Raw genomic sequence first — 23,035 nt, 5'->3', positions numbered from 1 at the left:
GCTTGGAACTTTCTGGCCCTTCCCTTGCCTAGAGTGTCTGAAACACAACTGTGTCCATCATAAGACTCATCAGTGTATCGAACCTGCTTGAACCCACCAGAAGAGAATCACAGACCTGTTTACCCACCAGGAGAGGAAGAGCTCACAGGAGCTCCCACTCGAAGAAGGAATGTGAATACAACAATATAAAAATAGAGTCAACAACAAAAAAAACAAAATGACCCTACCAGAGTCTAGGGACTCTACATCAGCAAGACCTGAACATCCCAACACAGATGAAACAGAAGAGAATGACCTTCAAAACAACATCATAAAAATGTTAGAGGACCTCAAAGAAGATATGATAAAGTCCCTTAAAGAAATAGAAGAAAAAAACAAAACAAAAATTGCAAGAAATCAACAAATCTCTTAAAGCAAGGAAAGCCAAGAAAAAACAATCAAACAGATGAAGGTAACAATTCAAACAGTTCAGACCCTGAAAACTGAAATAGAGACAATAAAGAAAACACAGACTGAGGTAATGCTGGAAATAGAAAAGCTGAGTGAATGATCAGGAACTACAATTGCAAGCATAACCAATAGAATATAAGAGATGGAAGACAGAATCTCAGGCACTGAAGATAAACTAGAGAACATCGATTAATCAACCAAAGAAAATCTTAAATCCAACAAAACCTTAACACAAAATATACAGGAAATGTGGGACACCATGAAAAGACCAAACCTAAGAATAATAGGTATAGAAGAAAGCAAAGAAGCCCAGCTCAAAGGTTCAGAAAACATATTCAAAAAATCATAGAAGAAACTTTTCCAACCAGAAGGACATGCCTATACAAGTATACGAAGCTTACCGAACTCCAACTAGACTGGACCAAAAAAATATTCCCCATGCCACATAATAATCAAAACCCCAAACATACAGAATAAATTAAGAATATTAAGAGAGAGAAGGAAAAAGACCAAGTAACATATAAAGGCAAACATATCAAAATTACACCTGAATTCTCCATGGAATCTCTGAAAGCACAGAGGTCCTGGATAGATGTTCTACACACAGTAAGAGACCACAGACTCCAGGCCAGACTACTGTACCCAGCAAAACTCTCAATCACTGTAGATGAAGAAAACAAGATATTCCATGACAAAACCAGATTTACACATATCCAGCTCTACAGAAAGTTGTGGATGGAAAACTCCAACCCAAGGAATTAACTATACTCACAAAAATATAGGCAATAGATAATCTCACTTTACCAAAAGTTAGAACTAGGGGAAAAACTCACACAAAATACCACCACCAAGACAAATCCAAAACAAACAAGAATCAACAAGCAATGGTCATTAGTATCCCTCAATATCAGTGATCTTAACTCACCTATTAAAAATACACAGGCTAACAGAATTGATATGAAGACATAGTCCATCCTTCTACTGCATGCAAGAAACTCATGTCACCTTCAAAGACAGATGTTACTCAGAGTTAAAGGTTGGGAAATTATTTTCCAATCAAATGGACCTAAGAAGCAAGCAGATTTAGCTATCTTAATAACTAACAAATTAGACTTTAAAGTAAAATTAATCAAAAGAGATGAAGAAGGTTAGTTCATACTCATCATAGGATCAATCCATCAGGATAATGTATCACTTCTGAACATTATGCCCCAATTACAAAGGTAGCTACATTGGTAAAAGAACCTTTACTAAAACTCAAATAACACATTAAACACCATACACTTATAGTGGGAGATTTCAGCATCCCACTCTCAGTACTGGACAGGGCCACCAGACAGAAACTTAACAAGGAAACAAAGTAAAAACAGTTAGGAACCAATTTGGTTTAACAGATATCTATGAAATGTTCTATCTAACCGCAAAAGAATATACCTTCTTCTCTGTACAATATGGAACCTTCTCTAAAATTGGCAATAAAGCAAACCTCAACAGATATAAAAATTGGAATATCCCCCTGTAACTTGTTTGACCTCCATGGCTTAAAATTATAATTAAACACAACACAAATTGCAGAAACTACACAAAATCATGGAAATTCAAAAATGCAGAATTGCACTACTCCTGGGTAAAGGAAGAAATATAGAAAGGAATCAAAGACTTCCTAGAATTCAATGAAATTGAAGGTATAATATACCCAAAACTATGGGACACTCTGAAAGCAGTTCTAAGAGGAAATTTCACAAACTAAGTGCCCATGTGAAGGAAGTGGAGAATAGCCACACTAGAGAATTAAGAGAACACCTTAAAGTTCTAGAACAAAAAGAAGCAAACCCAGCCAGGAAGAGTAGATGCCAGGATATAATCCTATTGAGAGCTAAAATCAATAAAGTACAAAGAAAATAATACAAAGAATAAATGAAACAAAGAGTTGGTTCTTTGAGAAAATAAACAAGTTAGACAAACCTTTATCAAACCTAACAAAAGGCAGAGAGAGAACATGCAAATTAACAAAATCAGAAATGAAAATGGGGCCATAACAACAGATATTGAGGAAATCCAGAGAATCATCATGTCATACTTTGAAAATCTGTACTCCACAAAATTTGAAAGTCTAAAGGAAATGGACAATTTTCTGGATAGATATCACTTAATAAAATCAAATCAAGAACACATAAGCAATTTAAACAGACATATAATACTTAATGAAATAGAAGCAGTCATCAAAAGTCTGCCAACCAAAAAACCCCAGGCCCAGATGGTTTCAGTGCAGAATTCTACCAGTAATTCAATGAAGAGATATTACCATTACTCCTCAAACTGTTCCACACAATAGAAGCAGAAGGGACATTGCCAAACTCTTTTTATGAGGCTACAATTATGTTGGTAGCCAAGCCCAACAAAGACACATATAAGAAAGAGAACTACAGACTAATATCACTCATGAACATTGATGCAAAAATACTCAACAAAATGCTGGCAAATAGAATCCAGGAACACATCAGAAAAATCATCTACCATGATCAAGTAGGTTTCATCTCAGGGTTGCAGGGATGGTTCAACAACCAAAAATTCATCAATGTAATCCATCATATAAACAACTGAAAAAGAAAAAACACATGATCATTTCACTAGCTGCTGAAAAATACTGTGACAAAATACAACACGCCTTCATGATAAAAGTCCCAGAGAGATCAAGAATAACAGGATCGCCGGGAGGTGGTGGCACATGCCTTTAATCCCAGCACTCGGGAGGCAGAGGCAGGCGGATCTCTGTGAGTTCGAGGCTGGGCTGGACCGACAGCCTCCAAAACAATACAGAGAAACCCTGTCTGGTAAAACCAAAAATAAAAAATAAAAAAGAATAACAGGATCATACTTAAACATGATAAAATCAATATACAGCAAACCAACAGACAATGTCAAACTAAATGGAGAGAAACTCAATGCAATTCTTCTACACTCTGGAACAAGACAAGGATGTCCACCCTCTCCATATCTCTTCAATATTGTGCTTGAAGTCTTAGCTAGAGAAATAAGACAACAAAAGGAAATCAAGGGGATACAAATTGAAAAGAAAGTGGTCAAACATTCACTATTAGCAGATGATATGATAGTCCCCAAAACAATCTATCAGAGAACTCCTACAGCTGGTAAATACTTTCAGCAAAGTGACAGGATACAAAATTAGCTCAAAATATCAGTAGCTATATTATATACAGATGATAATTGGGCTACAAAAAATCAGAGAAACATCACCCTTTACGAAACGCACAAAGAGCATAAAATATCTTGGAGTAATGCTAACCAAACAAGTGAAAGATCTGTACAGTAATAACTTTGAGTCCTTAAAGAAAGAAATTAAAGAAAATAAGAGAAAATGGAAAAAGCTCCCATTCTTTTGGATAGGTAGAATCAACATAGTAAAAATGGCAATCTTGCCAAAAGAAATCTACAGTTTCAATGCAATCCCCATTATAAACAATTCTTCATAGAACTTGAAAGAACTTTATATGTAAAAATAAAAAACCCAGGATAGCCACAACCATGTACAGTAAAGGAACTTCTGTAGGCATCATCGTCCCCAACTTCAAGCTCAATTCTAGAGCCATAGTCCTGAAAACAGCTTGGTATTGGCACAAAATTAGACAGGTAGACCAATGGAATCAAATTGAAAATCCTAATATTAACCCATATATCTACAAACACCTCATTTTTTACTAAGAAGCTAATGTTATACAACAGAAAAAAGAAAGCATCTTCAACAAATGGAGTTGACATTACTGCATGCGGATATGTAGAAGATCCATATCTATTGCCATGCACAAAACTTAAGTACAAGTGGATCAAAGACCTCAACATAAATCCAGCCACATTTAAACTCTTAGAGGAGAAAGTGGGAGGTACCCTTGAAGGAACTGGTACAGGAGAACGCTTCCTGAACATAATACCAGTAGTACAGACATTGAGATCGCAATTAATAAATGGGACCTTCTAAAACTGAGAAGCTTCTGTAAGGCAAAACACACAGTCAGCAAGACAATAAGGCAACCCACAGAATGAGAAAAGATCTTCTGCAACCCCACATCTGACAGAGGGCTGATTTCCAAAATATGGAATAAACTCAAGAAGCTAGCCACGAAAACACCAAACAATCCAATTAAAAAGTGGGATGCAGAACTAAATAGAGAATTCTCAATATGGGAATCTAAAATGGCTAAAAGACACTTAAGAAAATGCTCAACATCTTGAGGCCCCAGGGAAATGCAGCTCAAAAAAACTCCGAGATATCATCTTACACCAGCCAGAATGGTTAAAATAAAAAACACCAATGACAGCCCATGCTGATGAGGAAGTGGAGAAAGAGGAATACTTCTCCACTGCTCGTGGTAGGGCACACTTGTACAACCACTCTGGAAATCAGCATGGCAGTTTCTTAGGAAAATAGAAATTGGTCTACCTCAAGATCCAGCAATTCCTCTCCTGAGCATCTACCCAAAGAATTCACATTCAGACAACAATGACATATGTTCAACTATGTTTATAGTAGCGTTGTTTGTAATAGCCATAGCCTAGAAGCAATCTAGATGCCCTTCAACTGAAGAATGGATAGAGAAAATGTGGTACATTTACACAATTGAGTACTACTCAGCAGAAAAAATCAATGGAATCTTGACATTTACAAACAAATGGATGGAACTAGAAGAAACAATCCTGAGTGAGGTAACCCAGTCACAAAAAGACAAATCTGATATGTACTCACTCATATATGGATTTTAGACATGAAGCAAGGGATTCCCAGCCTACAATCCTTCAGAGAGTCTGGGAATCAGGGAGGACCCTAAGAAAGATATGCATGGTACCCAAGAGAAAGGGAATGGGACAATGGGTAGGACTCCTGAGTGGATTGGGAGCATGTGTGATGAGGAATGGGAGCTGGGAGAAAATGAGGGGAAAGGAGGACATGGGGGAACTGGAAGGTTGATTCACAGGAAGACTAGAGAACAGGATGAGAGATACCATAATAAAGGGAGCCATTATAGGTTTGAGGAAAGATCTGGCATTAGTGAGATTTTCAGAGATCTACAAGGATGACACCAACTGGCAATCTAAGCAATAGTGGCGAGGCTGCCCTAACTGCCCTTCCCTGATAATGAGATTGATGACTATTTTATATGACATCCTAGAGCCTTCATCCAGTGGCTGATGTAAGCAGAGGCAGACACCCACAGCTAAACACTGAAATACTCCTGGAATCCAGTTGCAGAGATGGAAGAGTGATGAGCAAAGGTGTAAAGCTCTGGCTGGTGAAACTCACAGAGACAGCTCAAGTGAACAAGGGGGAGCTTATGGAATCCAAACTGATGGCTGAGGCCAGCATGGGACTGATCCAGACCCCCGGAATATGGATGTCAGTGAGGTCGCTTCTAATCTATGGGTCTTCAGGTAGTAGGTCAGTATTTATCCCAGGCATATGAATGGACTTGGGGACCCCATTCCACATGGAGAGATTCTCTCTCAGCTTGGACACATGGGGGAGGGCCTAGACTCTGCCCAGGATTATATGACATAATTTGGAGATTTCTCCAAGGAGGTCCTCAGCGCCCCCTGGGGATGGGGTGGGGGGTTGGGAGTGTTGGTGGGGAAGGAGGAGGAGGGGAGGGAGCGGCAGCTGGGATTGACATGTGAAGTAATCTTGTTTCTAATTTAAATTTAAAAATGGAAAAAAAGAAAGCAGGTATGGACAGTTTTTGTAATCTACTGTTTCTACACATTGCAGGAGAAACAGACCAGACGCTGTGCAATAGCTGAGGGGAAAATGACATCAATGGTCTAACCCAATATTTGACTATGAATACTGTATTGGCACTCTGCCATACAAGATGTGCCACTTGGTCTAACAGTGGCAATCATGGCATGACTATTATAAGGGGAATGAATTATTTTATAACTGCATTTGAGGGTTATTCCATAGGAAAAAAAACTCATTATAGCTGAGGAGATCATAGGAGATAGGGGTAACATGCATGTCGTTGTTTTTCTAAATAGATATGTTTTCAAATATGTACGTTTATGACCATAGATTTGTGCTTCTCTCAATCTTCCCCAGGAAAGATTTTCACAGTGGGCAGCAGCTAATGTGAAGGTGTCATCGCATAGTACTAGGAATAAACATTCTGAATATTCATCCATAGATGTGATGGCTGTATCAATCCCTACTCCATGCCTCAAAGACCTAGAGAAAATTTTGGAAGAGGAAAGAAACAGAGTGTAAAAACCAGAGGATGAAGAGAGTCGTGAAATGATATGTACCAGACATCACATGGCTGTTGTACTCAAGAACTCATACCACCTGTGATTACCTACACATGTATATAACAAAAAGTCAGTTTAAAATTCTAGAATACATGGAGGAAGTGCCCATACTTCCCCAGACCTATGAGAGGATCCAATGGCAGCTGATTGCTATTGGGATAGGGTTATAAAGGTCAGCTTTTTATGTGCCTAGGCACTCTAGGCTTTACCTATTGAACACTGAGCTGTTCATGAAGTTACCTCATCTGGTTCAATCTAGGCAAAAAAAATCTTTTTTTTTGTAAACAACTCAGGATTCACCCATCTGTCTTCCCCTCAGCACCATCTTTGACTGGCTTGTATGCCCTACAGGAAGAGCAAAATAATATCATAGTTATAGGATATCAGACAAATGATAAGGCAAGAGAACTGTGATGTATGGAACCAGTGTGATTAATTAAGGGTTATCACTACAAGGAAAGCACAAGCAGCAGTGCTTCTGCCTGGGTAGGAAATTGTGAAAGTTGAAGTTTGTGGAGAGGAAGAATTCTTAGATAGCTGCCAAGTGTCAGGTCCTCAGTAGAATCCAATAGGAGAATCAGTCTTGACAGATCTGATAAAAAAAAGCAAGCAACTATGGACAGTATTGCTAAAGAATTCTGCAGTACATTTCCTCAGGGACAGGAATAGGATCTAAGTTTTCTTGCTTTAGTTAACTATACACTTCACATATTTCTTCTGCATGGTCTTCTCCTTTTTTCCCTAGTCACCAAGATGCTCAGTGACCATCAACTTGATAGTTCTGGATCAATAGTGAATTTGTCTTACCTATAAAACAACATTCTATGTCTCTGACCTCTAGGGATGTCTTGTAAAGGTTAGAGGCTATTTGAGAATCATTGTTTCAATCTATCATCTACTGTATGTATTAAATACTTTTTCTATATAAGAGCTATTAAAAAAGTAAAGCGGTCTTCTGTAGCATAAGGTATCCTTGAATTTCCAAGGATTATTTCATACCAAACTCTTCTGTCTAAGCTCTCCTACACTTGGATAACAGCCTGAGGAAACACAGCTTTCTGTGGTACTAGAATGGAATGTTTGTCTTCAAAGATTCTAGGACTCTACCAGATGAGCTCTATCACATCTCCACAAGATACAGCAGTAAATTCAAATGAATCATTTTATGGAGAACCCCAAACATGGTGTTAGAAGACCAAATGGTTTCTGTAAAAGGAAACCAACCCTACTAATATTCCAATTATTCACCTCATTGACCAGCAATGTGGCTTTACAATCTTATCAGTCACTAAAAATGTGCACAGCAAACAAGATACCATAAGTTTTCTCCAGAAGAGATCTTCTGCAAGTGTCGATAATCACACTCTACATAGGCAAAGCATCTTAAACAGAATAATTGCTCTCAGCACTTCCTGACAAGTTTCACCTGTTTTGTTTTCTGTAATTTTTATTTTTTTCAAGTAGGAATCATGCAGATATGCTGCACTGAATTAGCCCTTTCTTTTCACAGCTTTGCAAATAAAGCCTTTCTGTTTAGTAAGATTAAAGGCAAGCTCGGGATTGTATGTGTCTAATTACAGGTTTTAATGGTAGAAAATAAAATACAAACTAGTGGAGAGAAAACAAATGGGAGGACAAATATATTCCAAAGGAAGACACTGGGCATGTTCCTAATGACTGATTCTCGCCTTAGATTTTATGTAAATTATGAAATAGAGGAAAATTTCAGGAAAATAGAAGCCAACATGACTGGACTGGGAGGAGGTATTCTATTTTGTTTTTAATTTATTCACTTGATTCACTGAGATGGTTTCTCAGTGGTCATACTGCCTCAACCTGTTAATTGCTGGAGCATCTGTGTAAATTCATGATGTGATTTTGCAAGCTATGTTGCTTTCTCCACTGGAAAAAAATGACTTTCTAGATGTAGTAAAGGGAAGCTTCTGAATAAGAAAGGTGATTGATTTTGGTTCATTTGTTTATTGAAGGTGATATTGTGGCATTGTCTAACAGAAGATATATTTTTCAAGTCCTCCCAAAATATATACCAAGCAGATGATACATAATTCACAATACCTTCACAAAACTAAAGAACACAGTAATAATTAATAGAGACTGTTTTTGGAGCACATCGGGATCCATCTAAAAATAATTAATTGCAAGAAAACACAACATTATCTCCAAATACTTGGAACTAAACATCCTATTCATCATGTGTGAGCTGTAGAACAGTGAAGGAGCACTAGGAAACAGACATCTTAGTTCTTGTGTTCAAAGCAAATCTCCACTTGCGGGGTTTGGAGGTGGTATCTTTGGGATCTGACTTTGTTATGAAGATGGAGTTGTCCAAATATGGTTAGTGTTTTTGTAAGAAGAAATAAATCCAGCCTAATTGGGTGGTTCGGAGGATAAGCAGTCTATAGCTGAAAATGGAACCTTAACCAGAGTTTCAACATGCGGTACCCTGATTATAGTTAACCTTGTGAAATAAATTTACGATGCTTAATCTATCCATCAGTGGGGCTGGAATGGCAGAGCTGGATCAGAAAATAAAAAAGTACATTGAACTTAATAAGATGTAAAATACAATGTATCAAAAATGAAGACATATAAAGATGTGTAGAATAGGGCATGTGAAGGACCAACTGTTATGTGATGGTTATACAATATATCTAGATGTGATTAAAATGCATAGATGTGGATTCTGCTAATAGTCAGTGGATAACACTCTGGGTTAAAGAGTGTATTGCAATTAGTCATTGGCAGAAATTGGGTAAGGGAGAGAGCATCTTATTAATAAGAATTGCTATTCTAATTTCTTCTAAATAGAATTCAGTATCATGAGATACTATGACCCCTTACAATTACTTGAATTATAATATAATATTTTTTGGGTTTTTCGAGACAGGGTTTCTCTTATTGTTTTGGAGGCTGTCCTGGAGCTTGCTCAGTCGACCAAGCTGGCCTCGAACTCACAGAGATCTGCCTGCCTCTGCCTCCTAAGTGCTGGGACTAAAGGTGTATGCCACCAAAGCCCAGAATAATATAATTATTTTATAGTAAGCATTGTATAATGTTACCATATTTTATTGAGTAGATAAATTTGGAAATAATTCTGGTCCATTTAGGTCCACTGAGTGTTTCTTTCATAGTTCTTATGCTGTTCATATATGTGCTATGTGTCTTAGTAAAAGTAAATATATTAAAGCCTTCTCCATGCTACATTAATTGAACACTGTCAAATAAATTTTGAAATTGCCTATCCCATTAAATCTCCACAATCTCACAATTGTGTTTCCAAAATTCCTTCATAAAATTCCCAAGAATTTCCTGGGAAGATTCCTTAATATCTAAGAACATCTGCTGCTATTTCAAAGGACCCCAGTTAATTCTAGTTAAAGGTGGTAAAGTAAACTCAAAGGCTTCACTTCTAATAATTTAGAGACAAAGGGACCAGACCTTTACTCAGCCCTCTGCTTTAGTAGCCATGGCAGGCTACAGAAAAGACACATAGGCCTCTGACTCAGAGACTAGGGTCAAAACTGAACACAAAGAAACTCCAGACTTCCTACCTCAGCCTCCTAGATGCTTGGTTCCTGGAAACTGTTTGGCCACAAAAGAAACTCCAGGGGGGACCAAAACCTCCTCTGTAGTATGCAGGATATAGTTCTGAAAACTACTGGTATCTATGTACAACAGGTCACTTGCAATAATAAGACAATGCCATAGAAACCACAGAATGTTCCCTCTCCGCACTGACCAATGAAAATAATTGGTACATACATATTTCATGACAAAATATGACTTTAATACATTCTCCTAATTGTTCCCAAATGTCAACCAATCAGAAACCAACCCGTATCTTCTGATATAATGCTGTAACTTTTGCCTTTAAAACATAGCAGTAGACAGGGAACTTCACTCCCTCTGTAGGGTGCTGGGACAGCTAGCCAGACAGGGTCGCTGTCATGGGTAGGTGAACAATTAAAATCATGCTTTTGTAGGTTTAGTGGGTCTGTCTTCCTGGTGTTCTCTGGGAACTTTGGAATTTGGGCACAGCATATAGTAGCCACACAGTGGCTTACAATCATCTGTAACTTCATTTACAATGGCCCCATTGTCATCCATGAGTACTGTACTCAGTGTATATAGCTACATATGTTCAGCAAAAAATTATCCACATAAAAGAAACAAGTAGTATTTTCACAGAGACTGGACAGACAGCTCTGTGATGTAAGAGCCTTTCATCCTTAACCAGAAGACTTTATTTCAGTTCACAGCACCCATGCCAGAGGTGTCAGAAACTCATAGCCACCCATAACTCCATCTCCAGGTTATATGCTATCCTTTTCTGGCCTCCTTGGACAATTACATGACATGTACATAAATATATGCTTAAGAATATAAATTTAAAAATACTTAAAATCTTCGTTTATATATATATATGTAATTTGACAATTTAGTTTCATAATTACATATGTGTGTGTAATAGTCTCTTTTCTTTAATTAAATTATTTTACATATGTGGGAATTTTTCTGAATGAATGTATTTCATCACTTCCATGCCTGGTAAACAGTCAAAGGTGTTGGATCTTCTAGAACTGGAGTTGCAGATAGCTGCGAGCTGCCATGTGAATCCTAAAAATTGGGCCCCAGTCCTATGGAAGAGCAGCCAGTACTCTCAACAGCTGGACATCCCTTTAGCACCCATATAATTATAACTAGCTCTCAGTGATACAGTTATAGAAATAAGTCAATTAAATATATTAAGATATTAACACCTTTGCTCATATTATCACACCTCCCTTTCTACAACTGGACCCTAAGACTTTGACTCAGTGCTAACTGCGAATCTCTGCATTTGCTCCTGTCAGTTACTGGATGAAGGCTCTACAGTGGCAATTAAGGTAATCTACAATCTGATTATAGTGGAGGCCCTTTAAGGTACCCTATCTACTATTGCTTAGATTCTCACTGGGGTCATGGGGTCACTGGCAGTGGAACAAGTAATTATCCCCAGTGCATAAACTGGGTTTTTGCAGCCAATTCCCTATGGAGAGATACGTTGCTCAACCTAGATATAGGTGTGAGGGCCTTGGTCTTGTCCAAATGATGTGACAGACTTTGATGATCCCCCATGAGAGGCCTCACACTCTCTAAAGAGTGGACAGGGATTGGGGTGGAGAGATGGTCAGGGTAGTGTGAGGACAGTAGGAAGAGGGAACTGGGATTGGTATGTAAAATAAGATTGTTTAGAAAGCAAGACTAAAAACATATTAAGATCACAGATGTTGAGAAACAATTTGAACCCAGGTATTCTGGCTTCAATATCGTGACTCTTAATTACTAAGTTATAGGAACTGCAATTATCTCTAGAGCAGAAACAGTTTTCAATTAGCTTATTTTTGATGAGTGAAATGGTTAAATTGTCTCCCCAAATGAGGTGATTGTTTAAACTGAGCATATTATGGAATTTGTTTTAGTGTGCTAAACATTATATAATATAAATAAATATATATAGACATATAAATACATATATAGTGTAAAGGGAAGCCTTCCCGCCAGCCTGGTTCCAGAGCCACATCAGTCCCAAATAAACACACAGGAGGCTGCTTGTTTCTTACTGGATAGCTCTGACTTAAGTATTTATCCCATAATTGCTAATCTAAGCATTTCTCTTACCGTAGAACTTTCTGGGCTTCCTACCCCATGGCGTTACATCTTGGCTTCTGTGTTTCTCCTACCCAGAGTCCTCCTCGACTCCTAGTCCCACCTATCTTACTTCCCTATTGGCCAACAGTGCTTTATTGACATATACACAGGACTTCCCCAACAATATAGAAATATAAATACATATATATGTACACATACACACACACATACATACATACATACATTATATATATATATATATATATGTATATTGAAAAACTCAGGGATAGCAATAATCCAAACTCTAATAAAATCACTAATAGATACTAATTGATTTTCTTAAATAATTCTTATGGGGAATTTTGAAATTATATTCTGAGTTGAGGAGCATATATTTTACTAATCAGATATAAATTAACTTTCATTTTTAATAAAATGATTCAGAATTCATTTATTTTATATTGTAGAACCAATGACTCAACTGTGGGAAAACATATTTAATATTATTAAAAGTGACTGCAAATGTCTACTGTGTGCTGGTTTCATGGTTTATCATGTTTTAGGTGATTTTAAGATGAATCTAGAGTGCACCCACCTCTCAGAGTAATGTTGGTCTATAAAGAGCCAATGCCTTGACTTGCTTCATGGAACTTTCTGTGACCAGAGAGTTTGGTAGCATTTTCCCTTGTTGATTAATATACTTCAAATAACAGAGGTATTCAGAATTTATAACTGCCTTTTAGGAAATAAAACTTTGATAGAATGACCATTTAGCAAACTAACCAAAATAAGTTGCTCCTTAGGGTCTAGGAACTGCCTAGCCTTAGGTGTATGATTAAGTTTACTAAGCATGAATTCTCTTTTCCAGAGAGTGACTGCCTATACCCAAAATAGCCATGACATTATTAAAGAAGTCAGCACATCTTGCATCGAAGGTCATTATTACAACATTCAGGCTCCAGTACTGGGTAAAATTATTGACAGCTTTTCTCATCCAGGAGTCTGCATAACTCCTTCTAGAGCCATGAGAACTAGCCAGAAGGGAGTGAGTATCCTGGTCTACTTGAGAATAATTTATCCATAGTCAGGTCAACAATTTGCTTATTAAATATTTACATATACACTCAGATGCCACTTTCATCTTTGATCAGAAGCCTGACACACACACACACACACACACACACACACACACACACACACACACACACACACACACACACACATACACACAGACTCCTAACCGGCCAATGGCTGAGAATAAACAAACTTCAAGCTGAATGTCAGAAAAGCAAAGCAGCCAGCCACTAACTTCTAACTTCTACCTCAGGCTGAATGGGCTAGTCCTGTCTCCACGAGCTCTCACCAAGTCTCAGACTGGACCTCTTCTCAGGGTGACTGGCGAATGAATGTCCCATACTGACTACTGAAGATGATCCTACTTCTATCTTTTATACCCTTCAGGTGCTGTGACTATAGGCATGTGATCTGTTACTCTAGTAGACTGATTAATTTTTATGTATTCCTGAGTGGCCTAGAACTTAGACAGATCTATCTACTTTTATTTCACTTCATAACTGTCAGGGAAGTACTCTGTCACTGACTTACATACAATCCCTGGACACGAGGTTTGATTTATTTATTTATTTTTAATTTTTCTTTTTTTAATTTTTCTTTTTAAATTTAAATTAGAAACAAGGTTGCTAGACATATCAATTCCACATCTCTCTTCCTTTCCCTCCCCTCCTCCCATGCCCTCCCACCAACCTCTCCAATATTCCCTCATTTCCCCAGGGAGTGTGAGGCCCTCCATGGGGGTGTCATAGTCTGTCATTTCATCCAGGGCAGGGCCTAGACCCTCCCCTGGGAGTCCAGGGTGACAGTGCATTTCTCATTGTTGGATTGGCGCCCAAAGTCCATTTGTATACCTGGGATAAACTACTCAAGGCAAAATAGATTACCTAGGCCTCCTCACTAACGCCCATGTCCAGGTGGTATTGATCAGTCCTATGCTATTCCCAGGTATCAGTCTGGGATTCAAGAGCTAACCCTTGTCAGGGCAGCTGTTTCTGGGGGTTAAACCAGCCCAGTCTTAACCCCTTTGCTCATCAGTTCTCCCTCTCTGTTACTGGATTCCCTGAGTTCAGCTCAGTGTTTAGATGTAGGAGTCTGCCTATGCTTCTATCAGCCATTGAATGAAGTTTCTGTTTCCCATGCTCTCTGGTCATGGGATTGTAGGCTGGCACTCCCCATATCTATGTCTAAAATCCATATATGAGAGAGTTCATGCCATGTTTCTCTTTTTGTGACTGGGTTACCTCACTCAGGATGGTTTCTTCTAGTGCCATCCATTTGCCTGCAAATTTCAGGATTTCATTGTTTTTATCTGCTGAATAGTACTCCATTGTTTAAATATACCAGATTTTCTCTTTCCACTCTTCAGTTGAGGGGCATCTAGGTTGCTTCCAAGTTCTGGCTATTACAAATAATGCTGCTATGAACATAGTGGAACAGATGTCCTTGTTGTATGAATGTTAATCTTTTGGATGTATCCCTAAGAGTGGAGTTGCTGGGTCTAGTGGTAGGTTTATTCCCATTTTTCTGAGGAATCTCCATACTGATTTCCAAAGTGGCTGTACGAGTTGGCACTCCCACCAGCAGTAGAGGAATGTTTCCCTTTCACCACAACCTCTTCAGCATAAATTGTCGTTGTTGTTTTTTATTTTAGCCATTCTGACAGGAGTAAGATGGTATCTAAGAGTTGTTTTGATTTGCATTTCCCAGATGGCTAGGGATGTTGAGCACCTTCTCAAGTGCCTCTCACCCTTTTAGACTCCTCTATTGAAAATTCTCTATTTAGTTCTGTAGCCCACTTTTTAATTGGATCCTTTGTTGTTTTAGAGTCTTGCCCTCTCTCAGATGTGGGGTTAGTAAATATTTTTTCCCACTCTGTGGGCTTCCTTTTTGTCTTCCTGACTGTGTCCTTTGCCTTACAGAAGCTTCTAAGTTTCAGGAGGTCCCATGTATTAATTGTTGCCATCACTGTCTGTGCTACTGGTGTTATGTTCAGGAAGCTTTCTCCTGTACCAACTTGTTCAGGGGTACCACCCACTTTCTCTTCTAAGAGGTTCAGTGTGGCTGGATTTATGTTGAGGTCTTGGATCCATTTGGACTTAATTTTTGTACATGGTGATAAACATGGATCAATCCACATTCTTCTACATGCCAGCCTCCAGTTATGCCAGCACCATTTGTTAAAGATGCTTTCTGTATATTCCATTGTATATTTTTAGCTTCTTTGTTGAGGATCAGATGTTCATACATGTGTGGGTTAATACCAGGGTCTTCAATTTGATTCCATTGGTCTACCTGTCTATTTTTGTGTCAATACCAAACTGTTTTCAGGACTACAGCTCTATAATAGAGCTTGAGGTCAGGGATTGTGATGCCTCCAGATGTTGCTTTGTTGAGTAAGGTTGTTTTGGCTATCCTGGGTCTTTTGTTTTTCCATACAAAAATTAATTATTGTTCTTTCAAGGTCTATGAAGAATTGTGCTGGTATTTCAATGGAGATTTCATTGAATGTGTAGATTGCTTTTGGCAGGATTGCCATTTTTACTACACTGATCCTACCTATCCAAGAGCATGGGAGATCTTCCCATCTTCTGAGGGCTTCTTTAATTTCTTTCTTTAAAGCCCAGGTCCTGGTGGCTTCAGTGCAGAAATCTACTAAAAATTCAAACAGCAGCTTATACCAATTCTTCTCAAAGTATTCCATGCAATAGAAACAGAAGGGTCTTTGCCAAACTCTTTCTACATGGCTTCAATAACCTTGATCCCAAGCCACACAAAGAATCAACTAAGAAAGAGAACTTGAGACCAATATCCCTCATGAACATTGATGCAAAATTATTCATAAAATCGGATCCAAGAACACATCAAAACAATCATTCACCATGATCAAGTAGGTTTCATCCCAGGAATGCAGGGATGGTTCAACATACGAAAATCCATCAATGTAATCCACCATTTAAACAAGTTGCAAAACCAAAATCACATAATCATCTCACTAGATGCTGAAAAAGCCTTTGACAAAATCCAACACCCCTTCATGATAAAGGTCTTGGAGAGATCTGAGATAATAGGAACATACCTACATATAATAAAAGCTCTATACAGTAAACCAACAGCCAGCATCAAACTAAAGGGACAGAAACTCAACGTGATTCCGCTAAAATCAGGAACAAGACAAGGCTGTCCAACCTCTGCATACCTTTTTAACATTATACTTGAAGTTCTAGCTAGATTCATACGACAACAAAAGCAGATCAAGGGGTTACATATTGGAAAGGAAGAGGTCAAACTTTCACTATTTGCAGATGATATGATAGTTTACATCAATGACCCAATGAACTCTTCCAGGGAAATCTTACAGCTGATTAATACCTTCAGCAAAGTGGCAGGCTGCATGATCAACTCAAGAAAATCAGTATTCCTACTATATACAGACGATAAAAGGGCTGAGAAAGAAATCAGAGAAACATCACCCTTTATTTACAGTTGCCACAAACAACATAAAATACCTTGGGGTAATGCTAACCAAACAAGAGATCTGTCTACTTTTAAATCCTGAGTCCTAGGATTAAAGGTGTGTACCACCACATCCTAGCTTCTGGCTGCTTCTATTAAAGGTTTGTGCCTGGCTTCTTTGGCTTGTGGATGAGTTTGCTTTCTAAATCCTCAGGTGACCCTTAGTAAATCATAAATAATATATCACCACATATAATTGGATCTGTGATGTGGGCCTGGTTGTCCATTTAGAAGTGAGTGTGGAGAAGACATGTTACTTAAATCCTATGTAAGTATATATTGGTGTTTCTGATATATATATATTCAAAGAAGCAGAGTGGATGAATGAGAGAATGGAGAATAACTAGAAAGTAACCCCAGAAATGAGTAGCACTCAGTACCACACATTTGTATGACACACAGGGAAGAATCCTTAGGATAGTGGTTCAAAACACTCCAAGATAATGGGATTTTGTTATATCATATGCCCAGTAGACACTGCTAATGTTAGTGCACATATACAAAACAGGACAGATTCTGTCATTCTTATTTGCTAGCATCATTTTGTTAAGTCATGTAAGAGTATTTTTTTCAAAGCTATGGCTAAAATAGAGAAAGCAGACATAATGATAGGACCACAAATATTTCTAAAATGGTACGTAGAAGAGTAGATTCCAATCCAATTAGATAATGTTGTTGATATTTATAGTAAAAAATTATCTATGTTCATTAGGCACTATTGTGTGTTAGACACTATGCAAAATTAATTCTAACATGTGTTTGTTCCTTCAATTTCTCTAATACGTTCCATTCTGTTTTCATTTTTTAGAGTGTGGTTGGGTTTTAGTTAAACTAAATGCCTACACTTTTCACACCTAAGGCCTTCACCGATGCACGAACTAAGTGTTGTAGCATAAAATATCATCCCAGCACTGAGATGGACCAAGGCTTGGCTATGTAGCTACTCTCTTTTTAAAATACCAGACACCCCCCTTCTCACTTCTGGAACTGTTGCTGCTACAGATAGTTTAATAGATATCAGTTATTATTAATAGTAGCTTAGGTTATAAGTTCAATGTTAAATTTACAAGATAATGAAGTTGAAAGAAATGGTAAGTAACACAAAGGAAAAGCTTAAAATATTCCCCAAGAGAGCCCCAAGATCCAGTCCCAGCATCCTATGAGCAGTATTCTCAGAATAATGGAAAGTGATAGAACTTGGTATAAACGTTCCTGCAGTTTTCTTTTGGTTCTCTTGAAACACTAATGGCCAGCAGATGGTAGAACTTCATTAAGTGCTTATTGAGCAAATGGTTAGAAGTTACATACATAAACATAACATTAAAGAGTAATCACTGTGGCACAATGTCTCTATATCATGCTTACATATAAATATATAGCCATTTATTTGCATTATGAATATTTTCATGCATACAAATAAAACTTTTTTTGAATATTAATAGAAGTTTCATTTTTATTTTATCACAACCTAGTAAAATAGCTAATATTTGACATTCTTTATTGAAAAAATTAAACACCAAAGGATAACTAATCTATAATAATCAGTAGGTGACTATATCGTCTATCATCAGCTTGCAACCATGTTACATATATATGTATATAGAGATATGCATATATATGCATGTATTAACTCAAAATGTTTAACTCAAAGCTTAATAAAATAAATATTCAAATGATTAAAATAATTTAAAATTAACCATAATTCACATGCATTTGCTGGTTTTGGGGATTTTCAAGTTACAGTTTTTTTCACATTTTTTAACAAAGTGCGTGCATAATGACATGCATAAAAAGGCTTAAACTTGCAAAGACATAATAAATTCCATTTGTATAAACCTTTTTCTTATTAGACATAAGTGAGCATGATTAGATTTTTTTCAAAGCATATTGTCATAAACCTACTGTTTTGTACTGAATCTCCAAAATTAGGTTAGGTTTTGTTTGCAAAGTAAATGATTTTCATTTAATCTTTTTATACTTACATTCAGCTTAATATCATAGATAAACCTCATGGGACTGATTTTTAAGTATAATTATAATCAATATGAACAATTTCACCTAAATTAATTTTTACAATTAAGCTACAGGATGATACCACATATAACACTATTATTTATTTATTATTAGGTGGTGGGGATTAAGCCAAAGACTGGTTGCATTTTAAGCAAGTGTTTTAATTCTGAGCCATACCCAAGACTTATTTTTAAAAAACTGACAAATGTCCTAAATTAGGAAATCATGTCAATCAAGAATCCTGCCGGCAGTTGAACAATTTTGGAATTACATAATCAGAAATTTGGGGCACGGGATTGCAAAAAGTAGTCACATGCAGATTAAAATGCGGTTAAACTATCTTATATTTATTTATCTATCTATTTATTTATCAATTTTTCTATGTATGCATGTATCTGAAGTCTGAGGACACACGTGTCATGACAGAGATTGAAGGATAAATTTTAAGGAATTGAGTTCCTCTTTCTATCATTTGGATTCTGGGGAGTACACTCAGGTCGGCAAATTTGGCAGCAAGTGCCTTTATTAGCTTAGGTATCTCACTGGACCCCAAATGCAATATTAGTATACACAAAGAAATGAGTTTTCTTTTGAATTCAAGGGTTTTATATGAACAAAAATGATTAGCATTTTGAAGGGATTAAAAAAGATATTTTCATTATATGGAGGGATAAGGAACAGAACATGGATTACAAAATGACCAGTTCAGATAGTAAGACCCCAGTGTTGGGGCCCATAGAAATGGGTCTTTTTCTTCTTGACTTAAGATCAGAGAGTTCAAAACTGTCTTTGCTCTTTAAAAATTAAATCATAAGACCTAAAGGCTACTAAAGGATGTTTGATCTAAGGTGTGGATGTCTTACTTAGATAACAAGAGACTTAATCTAAGATGTGTTTTATAGATGTCTTAATCCTCAAAGCTAGATGACAAGGGATTTGATCTAAGGTGGGGTTACCAAATGTTTGGAGAATTAAGAAAGTAATTAAGTCTGTTGTTCCTTATATTCTGGTAAAGAAGTCTTTTGCCTTTCCCCCACTTTAGGTTGGGGTAGATAAGAATTTTGAACAGTAAACTTAAGGCGGATCCCAGTATTCACTGGAATGCCATCCCGACTCTCTTCCACATCTCTATATTTTCTTTAATATCTTTAATTTTTCTGCCTGCCCTTTATCAATCACTGCTTTCCCTCTTAGCTACAGACCAGGCAAGTCAGCTGAATCCAACCGAAGCACCCAAAACCCAGGAAACTTTACCACAGGCATACTGATTTACCTAGACATCCAAGTAGTGTAACAAGAATTACGGATTCATGTTTAACATCATTTTCCAGGAGATGACCAATCAACCAGAGAAAGCCTAATGTATTTCTCAAATAAATTGTCTCAGTTGCCTTGCTGATCAACTCCATCACCTCAGGACATGAACCTCCAATCAGAACCCAGTTGGGACCTTTCATTTTCCTCTAATAAGCATTATAGCATCCCTCTTTCCTTTGAGTCTGTGTCATTGCAAGTGAAATGGTAACTGAGCTTCTTGCCATATCTACCTCTGAGGAGGTAGGCTATCTGTTCTCATTTGGGAGGTTTTTGCCTATTTTTACAAATGAGTAGAGGCACTAAATAAAAATGTACGTTAAGAAAAATTTCTGACAGTCAGATCCAATGATTATGAGTGACATTGTTGGCTTTACTTTTTGTTCATTTAATATTTTGATGTAGTTTAGATTGTCATAGAATTTGTGATTCTCCTGCACTGGTTTCCTGTGTTTGGAGATATAGATAGCCTTGCCTGGTTATATACTAAGTCATAAGTGAATGAGACTTTTTAGAAAATCTATTACCAGAGAATACTTCAAATCTACTAAGCATTCCCAGATATATAAAGACTCAGAACATTTCTTCTTTCTTAAGCTATAGATATCAAAATTGTGTTTCCTTATTACTAAAAATAAAAACCTGATAATGTTGGTACTCAGAGTTGAAAATCCTAACAGAGATTTTTATAGAAATTCCTTAAGAGATTTATGTTAGCGACTCTATGGATAGAGATAAAGAAATGCATATATTAGGAAATAACAGAATTCTCACTGTACCACCTGCAGTGTAAGTTCAGAATCAGCTTTTTTCCAGCCTCAATTCCTACAATACCCTATTTACTAAGGACAACAGTGTCTACTCATTGGCATATTCAGAATATTAATGCATATCTAATTGCTTTCATTATTGTAATTAAATTAGTAAACTGCCTAGTACCTGATAAGCCATAATGTCAAGAGCCAAAAGCAGAACCTCCTGTGAATTTCACACAGGGATAGAATGGAATTATACCTTGACACCTTACCTGAAGTTCCTGTCCACCCTAACCCAGTTTCTCTCTTCAGCAAAGACATTTAAAATCACTGACTAAGACAAAATGGTGGTTCCTTGACTGTCTAGAATATTATCTTCAGTCTTATTTTCATTGCTTTAAAAGAGGGGAATTATAAACCCCTGAATATGATACAGTCTTTTTACTGAAGTATACTAGGATGCTGAACAATGCATCACCACCCAAACCAATAGCATCTAGGTTTCCTGTCTTGGGGTTTAATTTTATGGACAAAGGAAGGTGATTTCTAATGAAGAGTTTTATTGTAGGAGAGAGAAGAAAAGGAAGCAGTCAGGACTCCTGTATAGAAAAGGATGTTGTTATTGTTTGAACAATAAATGTCCCTCATACTCTCTGATATTTGTTCTTGGTTCTCAGTCAGTGCTACTTGAGGAAGCTTAAAAGATATGTGGCTTTGCTGGATGAAATATGTCACTAGGAGTGGGTTTTGAGGGTCCAACAAGACTCTCCTTATTTCCAGTTTTGCTCTATGTTCCCTGTCTCTGGTTTGAGAGATGAGATCTCAGCTGTTTTTGCTGTTATGACTTATCTTGGCATCATAAAGCCTAACACTTTGGGAACCTAAGTTAAACAAACCCTACTTCCTCCAAGTTGCCTTTCTCATAGTGTCTTATCATAGCAACAGGAAAGTAAATAGTACACATGTCACCAAGGGCCCTGATCCATGTGTGATTAAGGATGCTCTGGGCTGTGGCATGAGAGGTAATATGAGTCATTGAGTTGCCCCACACATGAGGCATATATACAGGGGAAATACCAATGCACACAAAATTATTTATAAAATATTGCCGTGAAAAAGAGAATAAAATAACAGCAGTAACAACAACAAAATACAAACTATTTTTTTGTTTTGTTATTTCTGGCCAGAAAAGAACATCGGGAAAACCAAGAACAGTTCTGGTCTCTGTCCAATAAAGAACCAGTTGCCATTATCAAAAAGCATAACTTCCCCAAGAGTTCAGGGTGAGAGTGCACCTCACATTGTTGGATGGGAGTCCAAAGTCCGTGAGTATACTCGGGCTCAAGGCTCAATAGATTACTTAGGCCTCCTCACTGACACTCACATTCAGGGGGTCTTGATCAGTTGGGGAAGGGTCTAGGCCCTGCCCTATATGAAATGACAGACTATGGACACCCCCATGGAGGGCCTCACCCTCCCTGGGGAAATGAGAGGATAATGGGGGGTGGGTTGGGGGAAGGGCATGGGAGGAGGGGAGGGAAAGGGAGAGGGACCTAGAACTGACTTGTGAAGCAACCTTGTTTCTTATCTAAATTTAAACTGAAAAATAAATTTAAAAAAAATTACAAAAAAAAGCATAACTTCATTTTCAGGATCCCTACTTTAAACTACCTGACTCGTTTCTTTGTCCTATCCTCATCAACGTCATATTATAAGTTGCCTTATGATAGCTTATGATAATCCTTGATAACACCTATGATGTTTGCATATGAATTGCCTGCTAAATGGCTGATATGATGGACTTGGTGTCTAGCTAGTGGATCTAGTCATCCAGAGGTGATAGGATTCTGAGGAATTTGACCTAATACATGGGTTCATCCACTGAGGTTTTCACAATCTAATTGCAGTATTGAGAGATGATAAGAAATTTAGAAGCAGGGCCAAAATAG

This window comes from Mesocricetus auratus, unplaced genomic scaffold (genome assembly GCF_017639785.1).
Source record: "Mesocricetus auratus isolate SY011 unplaced genomic scaffold, BCM_Maur_2.0 Super-Scaffold_100024, whole genome shotgun sequence".
Classification (NCBI taxonomy): Eukaryota; Metazoa; Chordata; class Mammalia; order Rodentia; family Cricetidae; genus Mesocricetus; species Mesocricetus auratus.
This window is presented reverse-complemented; position numbering follows the sequence as displayed.